This window comes from Rutidosis leptorrhynchoides, chromosome 3 (assembly GCF_046630445.1).
Source record: "Rutidosis leptorrhynchoides isolate AG116_Rl617_1_P2 chromosome 3, CSIRO_AGI_Rlap_v1, whole genome shotgun sequence".
In the NCBI taxonomy this organism is placed as follows: Eukaryota; Viridiplantae; Streptophyta; class Magnoliopsida; order Asterales; family Asteraceae; genus Rutidosis; species Rutidosis leptorrhynchoides.
The window spans coordinates 191,719,914-191,735,501 of NC_092335.1; positions in this window are offsets into that span (position 1 = coordinate 191,719,914).

Genomic DNA, 15,588 nt, shown 5'->3' on the forward strand with positions numbered 1-15,588 from the left:
TTTTTTTTAGAATTGGTGGATGATACGTTGGTCGATGCAAACAATAATTGCCAGAAATGTTCAGTACCTAGGGCATCAAATATTGATAAAAGTTTTGAAGTTGGATCACCGGGCCCAATTAGCAGGCCAAGAAGCCCATCAACAAATAGTATTGTTCAGGAAACGTTTCGCAATAGTCCACTAATAAATAGTAACGAAGAGTTGGAAGCCCATGAAAAGAGTGACGCCCAAAATATTAAATGTGGTTGTCATGAACCTGAAAAAAGGATGATGTGGTTGGGCTTGATGGGTAAATTGATGAGCTAATACCCAACAGTGCGAATATGTGACCGTGTTTGGCCCCCACACTTGAATGGCCAAAATTTGCGCTCATGTGTTGGGCCTAGTAATGGTGTTACAATTGGTGATGGTGTCGAGATTGGATCAAAAGTCAATGAAATTAAATCTAACGGTTGAAGTCTAAACGAAGAGAAACCCTTGAAGAAATTCCCAAACTAGTCGCTATACCTTCAACGAATAGGATGATGGGTGTGAGCTCAATTAAGATGGTGGGTGTCTCTTCTGGTCCTATGGTGGGAAAAATAAGCTTCCACATGCTAAATCATTCTGCAAGAAATAAGTTGAAAGGACCCGTCCTAATTCATCTGGACGAATACATTACATTTGGTTACATCTCCAGGTACTTGACCTCTATATGGTACATTTTACAAACATTGCATTTGTTTTTAAAAGACAAACTTTCATTACATCGAATGTTAACGGCATGCATACCATTTCATAATATATCCAACTATAATTGACTTAATAATAATCTTGATGAACTCAACGACTCGAATGCAACGTCTTTTGAAATATGTCATGAATGACTCCAAGTAATATCTCTAAAATGAGCAAATGCACAGCGGAAGATTTCTTTCATACCTGAGAATAAACATGCTTTAAAGTGTCAACCAAACAGTTGGTGAGTTCATTAGTTTATCGTAATCATTCATTTTCATCATTTTAATAGACCACAAGAATTTTATTTCCAGTTCTCATAAATATACGTCCCATGCATAGAGACAAAAATCATTCATATGGTGAACACCTGGTAACCGACATTAACAAGATGCATATAAGAATATCCCCTATCATTCCGGGAAATCCTTCGGACATGATAAAAACAACATCGAAGTACTAAAGCATCCGGTACTTTGGATGGGGTTCGTTAGGCCCAATAGATCTATCTTTAGGATTCGCGTCAATTAGTAGATCAGTTTACTGATTCTTAGGTTACCAAGCAAAAGGGGCATATTCGGCTTCGATCATTCACCCATATAATGTAGTTTCAATTACTTGTGTCTATTTCGTAAAACATTTATAAAAATTGCACATGTATTCTCAGCCCAAAAATATAAAGGGTAAAAAAGCAAATGAAACTCACCATACTGTATTTCGTAGTAAAAAATACATATAACATCATTGAACAAGTGCAAGGTTGGTCTCGGATTCACGAACATATATTAATTATATATAAATATATATATGTTGGTCAAAATTTGTCTAACAAATTAGGTTAGGTCATAGTGTATCACAATCCTAATCCTCGAGACTAATATGCAAAAGTCAACAAAATTCAATTTGACTTAAAATAATTTTCAAAAATCTATACATGATTAGTATATAGTTTAAATATCGTCGTTTTATATTTTTAAATATTTTTAAAAGATTTATTAGAGTAAATAATATAATTCATTTATTAATAAATAAATTTTATATTAAAATTTATATAATAAAATATACTTTTATATATATTAAGTAATAAAATTTATAGAGTTCATTTAATATTATAAAGATAATATGATAGGTAGTATTAAAGTAATTTTATTACCCGTAGTAAAAATATGTTTGTACCACATATTTGTTTGACAAAATAATATCTATGATAATAGTAAGTAAAAGTTATTTTATTTTGTAATAATAATTATTATTTTTCTACTAATAATAATAACAATATTTATATTTACGAAAAATGGTATTATGATAATATGATAATTCTAATTATGATAACTTTAATATTTATGATACTTTTTAATATTAACTTTAAAATAATAATTTTATTTAAAATGATAATAATAATGATATTTTGTAATAACTATAACATTTCATTTAAAATGATAATTTTTGTTAAAATGATAATTTTAATACTAACGATACTTTTAATAATAGTAATGATTAAATAATAAGAACGATAATTTTGTCTAAATCAATATCTTACAATATCTTAATTTCATCATGATACTCATACTTATTATTTCCTAATCGATTCGTTTAATAAATTTTAATTGTCATTTATAACGTGTTCATTTTAATGATAATAATAATAGTAATCATAAAAATTAATTGTTACTAATGTTAGTTTTAATAATATTAATGATAATAAATATTATGATAATCTTAATGATAATACTTAATAACTATTTTAATGATGATAATAATAATAATAATACTAATTATAATTTTAACGATAAATACGATAGTAATAATAATAAAAATAACAATTTTTAATGTTAACACTTTTTATTGATAATAATAATAATAATAATAATAATAATAATTAGATAAAAGTTATAACGACGATAGTAACGACGATAGTAATAATCATTTTTAATAATAATACAAAGATTCAATTGACTATAACTTCTAATCCGTTCATCGAAACCATTCGATATCTAAATGAAAAGTTCTTAATTTTTCGCTAGCTTTCCAACGACATGCATATCTTATACCTTATCTCAACCGTATATTTAACTAATTCAAGATTCAACACATCCTATCTAATGGCAATATCAAAAGTACAAGCATGCACAATCCTATATACTCGAGCACTAGTCAGGGATACACTATTAGTATCTAAAAATTAAATTATGAGTACTCACGTATCAATATTGAGATTCAATATTGCAGGAAAGGTACGTAAACGCAACGGAGATGATAAACACTAGATTGACCTCACGAACAAACCCATGAACCATACCCATCACCTCCATAGCTATAACCCATAATTTCCTTAGCCCTATCCTACTCGAAAAACTTATTTTGAAATCGCGCGAGCAGAACTTCATCGTAGTATTTTATGTATATTACTAATATTACTACTAGTTTAATATCATAAGATAAATACTAATATTTAATAATAATATTAGTGAATAATAAAATAAATAAATAAATAAAGTAAATAATACGGAGTAATATATAGAGATAGGTAGATGAAAATGAATTACAATTCAGAGAACGCTCGAACTTATAGGAGTTGGCCACCAAAACCACCCCATGCGATCGCATGGGATTTCTCCCTTATGGCCATGCGATCGCATGGCAACACCCTACAGCTCATCTTTGGCCAATGCTAGTTGCCGACACTTTTGTTTTACTTACAATACACATGATACATATTATTTAATATATATTATATTTAATCTTTAGAATTAATTAAATATTATATTATATTTACGTGCGTAGTAAAAATGTAATTTTTGTTTAAATGACTCGTACGTTGTCACTCGACTCATGTACCACTTTCGGTTTTTCGAACGCACTTTCGTACGTTTAGAAAACTAGCCTTTTATGTTACTCGACGTGTACCCTTATAAATAATTTGACTTACTCATCAATAAATTACCTTATAAAAAATGTAACTTATAAAATTGAGCGTTGTGGTCATTTGCTTCTATAAATCAGTGACTCGTTGTTTATCAAAATATATTATTTTAAATCAGGACGTTTTATGACTAAGTTATATATATTTATATTTTCATTTCGAAATATAAATTTGAACTATTTACTTAATATAGTTTTTCAAAACTAATGTCATTCAAAACTTATATATTTAGAAATCTTTTAAATATTAAGAATTACTATTTCGTAACATTTGTATTTTAAAGTTTAAAATTGATATAGTTCATTTATATACAATCGTTCATAAAACATTTTAATAACCAAATTATTTTATATTCAAAAATCATTTTATTACAAAGGTTATAATAGTAGAAGTTGTTATGTCATAAGACGTTTTTAATAATAAAAGTCTATTATATCGAAAAGACGTTTCCGTTTAAGAAAGTAAAATCATATATGAATCATATCAGGTTTCAAGGTTTTAATTTCCATTCTAATCATGACTAGTAGGATTAAGTCTAAAGGAAAAATCAAATGTAAGGAATCATCTTAATGTAAAATGTCGATCTATTTAACTTGTCAATATCTATTTTCTAATTTACCTATATTCCCTAATTTCACTTTCACAATACCTAATATGAAGGTTAATTAATTTATCTTATCAACAGTCACGAGGCAATTATTGTAAGGCATGTATTGGAATTTAACAGAAATTTCCACCAATCTGACTTGCTCTCGCTAGTTGACAATTTGTCCTTACTCGAAGATCATTTTACCATTTATTCCGAATATCGTTAAAAAGGAAAGGTTTTCTAAATCAAAGTGGACCTCTCAATAGGGACTCGTAATCATAATTCAATGTATCTGATAAATCAATCATTTAATATTATCTTCTAATTCCATCGCTAATCATATTGAAACAAATACGTTCATATAAAGTATTATACGTTTAATATTTTGCTAACATTCTCAAACTGTTATATATACATATACCTATACATATTCATATCCAATTAAATAATGGTTCGTGAATCGTCGTAATTTGGTCGAGGTTAAATGAACGTATGAACATAGTCTTAAAATGTTTGAGATTTAACTTAACAAACTTTGCTTATCGTGTCGAAATAATATAAAGATTAAAGTTTAAATTTGTTCGGAAATTTCTGGGTCGTCACAGTACCTACCCGTTAAAGAAATTTCGTCCCGAAATTTGATTGGGATAGTCATGGCTGACAATAAGTATGTTTTCATGACGCATATAAGCTGAAGATTAGTGTTTTATCATCATTGAGTAATATGGATAAAACCATTTGATTTTGTGAAGAGTACGAGTGAAGCTATCACCAAAAGAGTGAAATGAGTAGGTAAAGTTTCGTCATATCTGTTGACATAGACAGGTTGATTTCCGAAGTTCAAGAGATTTGGAGAAAATCTTAGTAACAAGATTTGATTAAGGAAAATAGGATCCGCTTTAAATGCGATCATCCATTTTGATTGCTCTGTCGGATATTTTACTATAAATCCACCTCCTTCGTTTTCTTACAACTCACACCTTCTAGTCTTTCTCCCTCAACTCATATTTTAAAGTATTCGTCAATATGCTCCATTCAGTGCTGATTCTCGATATATTCCTCACCTTCATATCTGTCATTCTTCTTTTTCATCTACCGCCGGAAGAATCTATTTACTTTTACTATACTCTTGGGTTTATAGTGTTTCTAGTTCTCCCGTGTCTTTATATTGCTATATGCATCGATATATACGGTTTATAGTTTCTGGGTGGTTGTTGGGTTTTATATCTTCCCTTATATTTCGATGTCCCTGCTTCTGTCTCCCATAATCATTGCAATCTCCAGTTAATGCTTTCTTTTATTTGCTGCGATTTATACCCCAATTTCTGTTTCGGAGCTTTGTCCTTTCGTTTCTTCTTCTTGCGATTAAGCACCGCTTGTAATGGTACAGAATTCGTGTGATGACCCGAGAATTTCCGACCAAATTTAAACTTGAATCTTATTTGATTTCGATACAATAAACAAAGTCTGTAATATTAAGTCTCGAAATTTTTGAACTGTTTTATGAAATCAAGTGACCTTGACTATTACCGACGATTCACGAACCTTGGAATTGTAAACCCAAATGTATATATATATATATATATATATATATATATATATATATATATATATATATATATATGATTATATATGTAAATAACTATGAATAATAAATTAGATATATTAATTAATTTTTTTTAACTATTTATTTATTTATTTATTAAAGATAATTTAAAACAACTAAAACTGTTATTATAAATATATAGAGTATATTGAATACAAATGATTTTGAATATAATTTATCAACGTTAGCAAAGTATTTAATGTATAATGTTATACTCTGAGATTATTTGTTCAATACATAAAAATTAATATATTTATCTATTAGATATTTAAAACATAATTAAAGGTGTAGTAGTTGAAGTATCTAGATATATATATGTATATATACAAATGATTGGAGTACATAATTATTGACTGTATGTATTGATATATATATATATATATATATATATATATATATATATATATATATATTAAATATTAAATGTATGTTATTATTATATATTATATGATAATACATAACTAATAAATTGTAATATTTATATATGTAATTACTAGTTTAATTAGAATTGTTATGTTATTACTAGTATTAGTATCATTAAAAGTTATAATATGAAACTTGTTACATTAATGTTATAAGTATTACTATTATTAATAGTAGTATTATTATTATTATTACTAATATTATTATTATTATTAACAATATTATCAACTATTGTTATCACCAATAATTATTATTATCTTTATTTTTAAAAGTAACAATATTATTATGAGTAGGATATTTATCAATTATTAATTATTAATAGTAAAAATAATATATAAAAACAGATACCTCACGTTAAAAAAAGAGATATCACAAATCTGCTTTAATTATTTTTTTTCTCTCCTTCTTTTTCGTTTTTCCTTCTGCCCGTGTATTTCTGTCGACACCTTTCCATAATACAAAACAATCTTGAAGATTTTGTGCTGGATTAATCATTCAGTTTGTACATATAAATCTCCTGTTGCTATTGAAAAATCAAACTGATGTTTAAAACAAACAAAAACAATTCTTCGTGTTTTTTTTTTTTTTTTTTTTTTATAAACCGAACCCATATAACCTATGAAGTGATTCGGAGCAAATCGAAGAAATGTAAAAGTGCAGATATCTTGCAAATCATCTAATGAAAGTGTATGAAAATTATCAGGTCTCAATTTACTAAATTGTGAACGAATTTTCAAGTCAAAGCTATTTATACAAAAAGTCAAACCTTGTATTCATGAGGAAATTCATAATTGTTTTGATGTTATAGGTTCAATTGATGATCAAGACAGATTCTTATAACAATTTAGAACTTATGTTATTTAGGAATTTTTATCTACAACGTTTTAAATTTCAAACCCAATTTTTTTTTCTTTTCTAATCGACGAACAGCAGCTGATGCTGTCTTTTTTTTTTTTGTTTGCTAAATTCTTTTAACTCATTCTAAAATGTTTCTGTTTCTAATCTTAAAAACTAAGTTAATTTGGTAACTCATTTGATGTGTGTTAATTTGGTTTGGAATCGATTGAGCTTAGAAGGAGAGGAAGAAGATAAAACAGATATTGGTTTAAGTAAATTAGAAGGGGGAATAATTCAGAGAATCGAGGGATGGAGGGATGGTTTAGCATGTTGGTGAGGGAACGGGAGGTCTCGGGTTCGATTCCAGTTGGAGCATTCTTTTTATAAAAATTTCATGAAGAGGGTATATTCCTTAAACTTTAATATTATTATTATTATTATTATTATTATTATTATTATTATTATTATTATTATTATTATTATTATTATTATTATTATTATTATTATTATTATTATTATTATTATTATTATTATTATTATTATTATTGTGAAATACTATTATTATTATTATGATTGTTATTATTATGATATGTATTATTATTATTATTATTATTATTATTATTATTATTATTAACATTTATTATTATGATTATGATTATGATTATTAACAAGTATTTACGTATATAAACTGAACTTGGAAACTATGGATACTCGTATGTTCTTGAATAGGATAAGTATCTCGATAAATATAAGATTTATATTGATTCGGATATAACTATGATTGTGCATATTGCAAATAAATAGCTATATATAGGTACGTATAGATATAACACCGTTTAGTTCTTAAGATAATAATAAGCATTACTATCAATAATATTATTATTATGAACACTACTAATAACTTTATTATTTTTATTTATTTATTAAGTTATTATCATTTAAAACTAGCATTATTTACATTAACAAGTAATATCTAGGTTAGTTATTAAAATAAAATTGATTATGAAAATAAAGGTTTTAATAACATTAATAAGGTTATAAGTAAAGATTATATATATATAAATGTACTTAATACACATAACTTAACTATATTAACAATTATATATATAAAATGAATACTTATATATATTAAATAATTACATCACTAATAATAATATATATATTTATTTGATTACGACTATATGTATTAATGATTATACAAATGATATAGGTTCGTGAATCCGAGGCCAATCCTGCATTGTTCAATATAGTCATATGTATTTTTACTACAAAATACATTAGGTGAGTTTCATTTGCCTTTTTACCCTTTATATTTTTGGGCTGAGAATACATGCGCAATTTTTATAAATGTTTTACGAAATAGACATAAGTAATTGAAACTACATTATATGGGTGAATGATCGAAGCCGAATATGCCCCTTTTGCTTGGTAACCTAAGAATTAGTAAACCGATCTACTAATTGACGCGAATTCTAAAGATAGATCTATTGGGCCTAACGAACCCCATCCAAAGTACCGGATGCTTTAGTACTTCGATGTTGTTTTTATCATGTCCAAAGGATTTCCCGGAATGATAGGGGATATTCTTATATGCATCTTGTTAATGTCGGTTACCAGGTGTTCAATCCATATGAATGATATTTTTGTCTCTATACATGGGACGTATGTTTACGAGAAATGGAAATATGAAATCTTGTGGTCTATTAAAATTATGAAATGATTATTTATGTTAAACTAATGAACTCACCAACCTTTTGGTTGACACTTTAAAGCATGTTTATTCTCAGGTATGAAAGAAATCTTTCGCTGTGCATTAGCTCATATTAGAGACATTACTTGGAGTCATTCATTCATGGCATATTTCAAAAGACGTTGCATTCGAGTCATTGAGTTCATCAAGATTATTATTAAGTCAATTATAGTTAGATGTATTATGAAATGGTATGCATGCCGTCAACTTTCGATGTAATGAAAGATTGTCTTTTCAAAAACGAATGCAATGTTTGTAAATGTATCATATAGAGGTCAAGTACCTCGCAATGTAATCAACTGTTGTGAATCGTTTATAATCGATATGGACTTCGTCCGGATGGATTAGGACGGGTCTCTACAATTCACAGATATGAATTTCGGAATGAACATTGTTAATGTTCTAGGAAGGAAATTGTAATGGTACGATCTTGACTTGTCAAATTACCAGAATACCTCAGAAAAAGCCGAATCATCAAGAAATATTTTCTTGATATTTTAGAGGTTAAATAGAATACAAGAGTCGTATAACATGGCACCTGATGATGTTATGATCTGTGAATCATCACGTTCCATTTAGAAACTCAGCATGACTTACTGTAATATAATCACGTTGATCAAGTGTCATTATATTATACTAAATCATGCTTCAGCTCCCAACACTACTTCAAAAATATTCCTATTTTAAACTCGAATGTTTCAGAATTTAGAAACTAAAATAGTTTCTTTTATGATGTAATACAGATAGCGTGAAGAGGTAAATGATTTCAGATAAGAATAATTATGAAAATATCTTCAGAAATATGGAGGATATTTATAATGAAAGAAATGATGATATCTTAGGATTTCTAATATCAAAGGATGATGAAGAATATTGTCCGCAGGGGTTTAGTGTCAGGAGCAAGGTATTCGTTAATGACTTCAGCAGACACTGAATCATTTGGATTCTTTGAAGGCAGGTTCAGTCTTTGTGATTTGTGCACAGCCTCCTTCATACTTTGCTCAATCCGTTTTTCAGTTCCAAAACTTCTCTTTTTCTGAGCTTTGCCAATACACTAATCTTTATCATCAAACTTTTTACTGCTAAGGTCGTTTACAGTTTTTGTTGCTTCATCAGCATTTCGAGAACTGGTTCGCGGTTCAGAGTGTTTTTCAGAAACTTCACATTCGAAGTATGTAAACCTTGGAGATAGACGTTATATGTATAACTGTTGGCGTTAACATGCTGCAAGATTTCAAAATACTGATTGCTAATTCCCAATGATTCGTATGGCAATTCTCGTTACAAGAGGCAGATGAGTAAATGATGGGGTTTTGATAAATATAATGACTTTTTGGAAAATCTCATATCATTATGGTTGCTGATAAGTTTACTGCTAATGTGGTGAGATATGAAAGGTCCCCCAGTAATAATGGCGAAAGGGAAACATATATATCAAGATTATGATAAGGCTACTCCGAATGAAAAATCGAAGTTGTCTTGCTGGAGCTGTGATAGAATTTGCTACTTTGAAAAGGAATTGCAAAGTTATTTTTGCTAATAAATGCCAAAGAATATGACGCGGATACGTGTTTAAACTTTTACTTTGGTTTCAAGAGTTTTTCAGGTACATAACTGTGGGTAACATGTGGTTGGATCATCATCTCGATTGTTCATTATTTGAAGTGTCTTCAGGAATTTCGATGGGTTTGAACACATATTGTAATCGTTAATATACATATAATGTCCTGGGATTTTTGGTGATTCAAATTATTTCTCTGGGTTCTATGAATAGAAATGATGTTCTAGCACAGTTTTGAAGTCAAAATATAGCTTTGAAAGATGTAGAAATCTAAAAGTGATGGTACCGGTTATATCTCAAATTGAATTCTGAGGTTTCAAATCAGAATATGTAATTGGGTTTGAATGAGTATGGTTGTTTTGATTTCTATAAAGGAATGTATATTATTGTAAAAGTAGGAAGTATAGTTGATAATTTACTTAATCTGATTCGAAGAATGTAACATATTAATTGTGAATATATATATATCCCTCGGGTATTACCTACCCGTTAAAAAAAATTCACAATTAATATTTTGTACATAAGAATTTTATTACAGTCTTTATGAAAATATATATGTATATATTCTCCTCAGATGTAACATAGATTTTAATGAGTTAATACTAAATTAAACTCATTCGATTTACGGTTGGAACTAGAATTGAATAATCTCTTGAAGGCTTTAGAGATTACATAAGTATTTCTTCAATAATATTGAAATTATGAATCAATACTTCGTTATTTGTTGAGGCGTGATGTTGGTTTTCGTTAAATTCTTATGAATTTCGTAAAGTACGAATGATGTTATCTGAAAAGTTTCGAGTACATCGATGATGAAAGTGTAAAATCAAATATATACTTGATTTATTATGAATTGGAATTTGTTGAATTGCAACAGAGATTGTAGTTAACGCTGTTTAAGTTGCGGCCGAAGGACGTACATTATTGCATATTTTTAATATGAATTAACCGAGTAGTTAAGATTCACACACAATAGCTTAGCACGGAAAGATTTATTTTTATTTCAAAATATATATATATATATATAAAATATACATATAATTTCTTCAGAGGGAATGAGTTAATTCTTCATAACTCGCTGATACAATATACGCGTTATTGATTCGTAATGATGTCCACAGTGGTTCTTGAACTGACGGAGTTTGTGATGTTATAGATGTTGTTGATTCTGATGATGACTGCACTGACGATGCTGGTGACGCTGATGGTACTGATGATGCTGTTAGTAAAACAAGTTTAGCTGGTTAATCACACACCATTTTTGTCAGGGTTTCTACTCTTCCTTCTATCATTTTGGTTTGCTTAACTACTTTATGGTTAGGGCTAGATTAGATAATCTCTAAGACTTTAGAGATTACATAATCTCCGCTGAATATTTCTCCAATGAAGTTATGAATTAATACATCGTCAGTTATTGTTGTTGCTATTCCTTGGTATCTATGGTGCGTATGACGTTGATGCTCGTGGGACAGAATGTGAAGTTTGAGGTTTACGAAGCGGTTGTGGTTGGAGGTGGTAATGGTACTGTTGGCGTTGATGATGGTGGTACTGGTTATGCTGCTGATGCTGCTGATGGTGTTTGTAATCTTTGTACCATATTCTCCAAAGCCACTACCCGAGCGCGAAGCTCGTTGACTTATTCTATTACACCGGGGTGATTGTCGGTTCGGACGAGCGGATAAATAAAATCTAAAATTTGATGTAGTATATAATCGTGACGAGATACTCTGGAAATGAGAGAGAAAATGGTGTTTCGGATTGGTTCGCCGGTAAGTGCTTCAGGTTCTTCGCCAAGAGGGCAATGTGGTGGATGGAAGGGATCACCTTCTTCTTGTCTCTAATGATTGAGAAGGCTACGAACCCATCCCCAATTCATCCAAAATAGATGATGGCTGATTGGTTGATCCATTCCGGTCACACTGCTTTCGGAGCTTGAATGGGATTCCATTTCGGAATCCGAGTGACTTGAACTGATGACGAATTCTATTTCGTACGATTGGATAAAGGATTTTTCGCTATGAAATGATTTTGGCTAACGGATGGTATTCTAATTACATAGAATATCCATATATAGAGATCAAAAAATTTCGTAGAATACGGAGGAATTTGCGGGATATGTCAGGCAAAGTTTAAAGTAACAGATATGATAAGATATGATTTAGCAGATACGCTAAGATATGAATTTTGTCTATACACTACTCATGTAATTAATGTAGCAAGATGTGTCTAGACTAATAATGATAAGCAGAAAATTTCCTAAGGATGATAAGCAGATAATTTCTGACTAGAAATGATAAGCAAAACTTTTGACATGCAACCACGGTGGAAGTCCAGACTCACTAATGCATCCTAACGACTTATCAGTTTGACACACTAATGCAGACCTGGTTCGCTAAGACCACCGCTCTGATACCAACTGAAAGGACCCGTCCTAATCCATCTGGACAAATACATTACATTTGGTTACATCGCGAGGTACTTGACCTCTATATGGTACATTTTACAAACATTGCATTCGTTTTTAAAAGACAAACTTTCATTACATCGAATGTTAACGGTATGCATACCATTTCATAATATATCCAACTATAATTGACTTAACAATAATCTTGATGAACTCAATGACTCGAATGCAACGTCTTTTGAAATATGTCATGAATGACTCCAAGTAATATCTCTAAAATGAGCAAATGCACAGCGGAAGATTTCTTTCATATCTGAGAATAAACATGCTTTAAAGTGTCAATCAAAAGATTGGTGAGTTCATTAGTTTATCGTAATCATTCATTTTCATCATTTTAATAGACCACAAAAATTTCATTTCCAGTACTCATAAATTTAGGTTCCATGCATAGAGACAAAAATCATTCATATGGTGAACACCCGGTAACCGACATTAACAAGATGCATATAAGAATATCCCCTATCATTTCGGGAAATCCTTCGGACATGATAAAAACAACATCGAAGTACTAAAGCATCCGGTACTTTGGATGGGGTTCGTTAGGCCCAATAGATCTATCTTTAGGATTCGCGTCAATTAGTAGATCGGTTTACTAATTCTTAGGTTACCAAGAAAAAGGGGCATATTCGGCTTCGATCATTCACCAATATAATGTAGTTTCAATTACTTGTGTCTATTTCGTAAAACATTTATAAAAATTGCGCATGTATTCTCAGCCCAAAAATATAAAGGGTAAAAAAGCAAATGAAACTCGCCATACTGTATTTCGTAGTAAAAAATACATATAACATCATTGAACAAGTGCAAGGTTGGCCTCGAATTCACGAACCTATATTAACTATATATAAATATATATATGTTGGTCAAAATTTGTCTAACAATTTAGGTTAGGTCATAGTGTATCACAATCCTAATGCTCGAGACTAATATACAAAAGTCAACAAAATTCAATTTGACTTAAAATAATTTTCAAAAATCTATACATGATTAGTATATAGTTTAAATATCGTCGTTTTATATTTTTAAATATTTTTAAAAGATTTATTAGAGTAAATAATATAATTCCTTTATTAATAAATAAATTTTATATTAAAATTTATATAATAAAATATACTTTTATATATATTAAGTAATAAAATTTATAGAGTTCATTTAATATTATAAAGATAATATGATAGGTTTTATTAAAGTAATTTTATTACCCGTAGTAAAAATATGTTTGTACCACATATTTGTTTGATAAAATAATATCTATGATAATAGTAAGTAAAAGTTATTTTATTTTGTAATAATAATTATTATTTTTCTACTAATAATAATAACAATATTTATATTTACGAAAAATGGTATTATGATAATATGATAATTCTAATTATGATAACTTTAATATTTACGATACTTTTTAATATTAACTTTAAAATAATAATTTTATTTAAAATGATAATAATAATGATATTTTGTAATAACTATAACATTTCATTTAAAATGATAATTTTTGTTAAAATGATAGTTTTAATACTAACGATACTTTTAATAATAGTAATGATTAAATAATAAGAACGATAATTTTGTCTAAATCAATATCTTACAATATTTTAATTTCATCATGATACTCATACTTATTATTTCCTAATCGATTCGTTTAATAACTTTTAATTGTCTTTTATAACGTGTTCATTTTAATAATAATAATAGTAATCATAAAAATTAAGTATTACTAATATTAGTTTTAATAATATTAATGATAATAAATATAATAATAATCTTAATGATAATACTTAATAACTATTTTAATGATAATAATAATAATAATAATAATAATAATACTAATTATAATTTTAACGATAAATACGATAGTAATAATAATAAAAATAACAATTTTTAATGTTAACACTTTTTATTGATAAAGACAATAATAATAATAATAATAATAATAATAATAATAATAATAATAATAATAATAATAATAATTAGATAAAAGTTATAACGACGATAGTAACAACGATAGTAATAATCATTTTTAATAATAATACAAAGATTCAATTGACTATAACTTCTAATCCGTTCATCGAAACCATTCGATATCTAAATGAAAAGTTCTTAATTTTTCGCTAGCTTTCTAACGACATGCATATCTTATACCTTATCTCAACTGCATATGTAACTAATTAAAGATTCAACACATCCTATCTAATGGCAATATCAAAAGTACAAGCATGCACAATCCTATATACTCGAGCACTAGTCAGGGATACACTATTAGTATCTAAAAATTAAATTATTAGTACTCACGTATCAATATTGAGATTCAATATTGCCGAAAAGGTACGTAAATGCAACAGAGATGATAAACACTAGATTGACCTCATAAACAAACCCATGAACCATACCCATCACCTCCATAGCTATAACCCATAATTTCCTTAGCCCTATCCTACTCGAAAAACTTATTTTGAAATCACGCGAGCTGAACTTCGTCGTAGTATTTTATATATATTACTAATATTACTACTAGTTTAATATCATAAGATAAATACCAATCTTTAATAATAATATTAGTAAATAATAAAATAAATAAATAAATAAAGTAAATAATACGGAGTAATATATAGAGATAGGTAGATGAAAATGAATCACAATTCAGAGAACGCTCGAACTTATAGGAGTTGGCCACCAAAACCACCCCATGCGATCGCATGGGATTTCTCCCTTATGGCC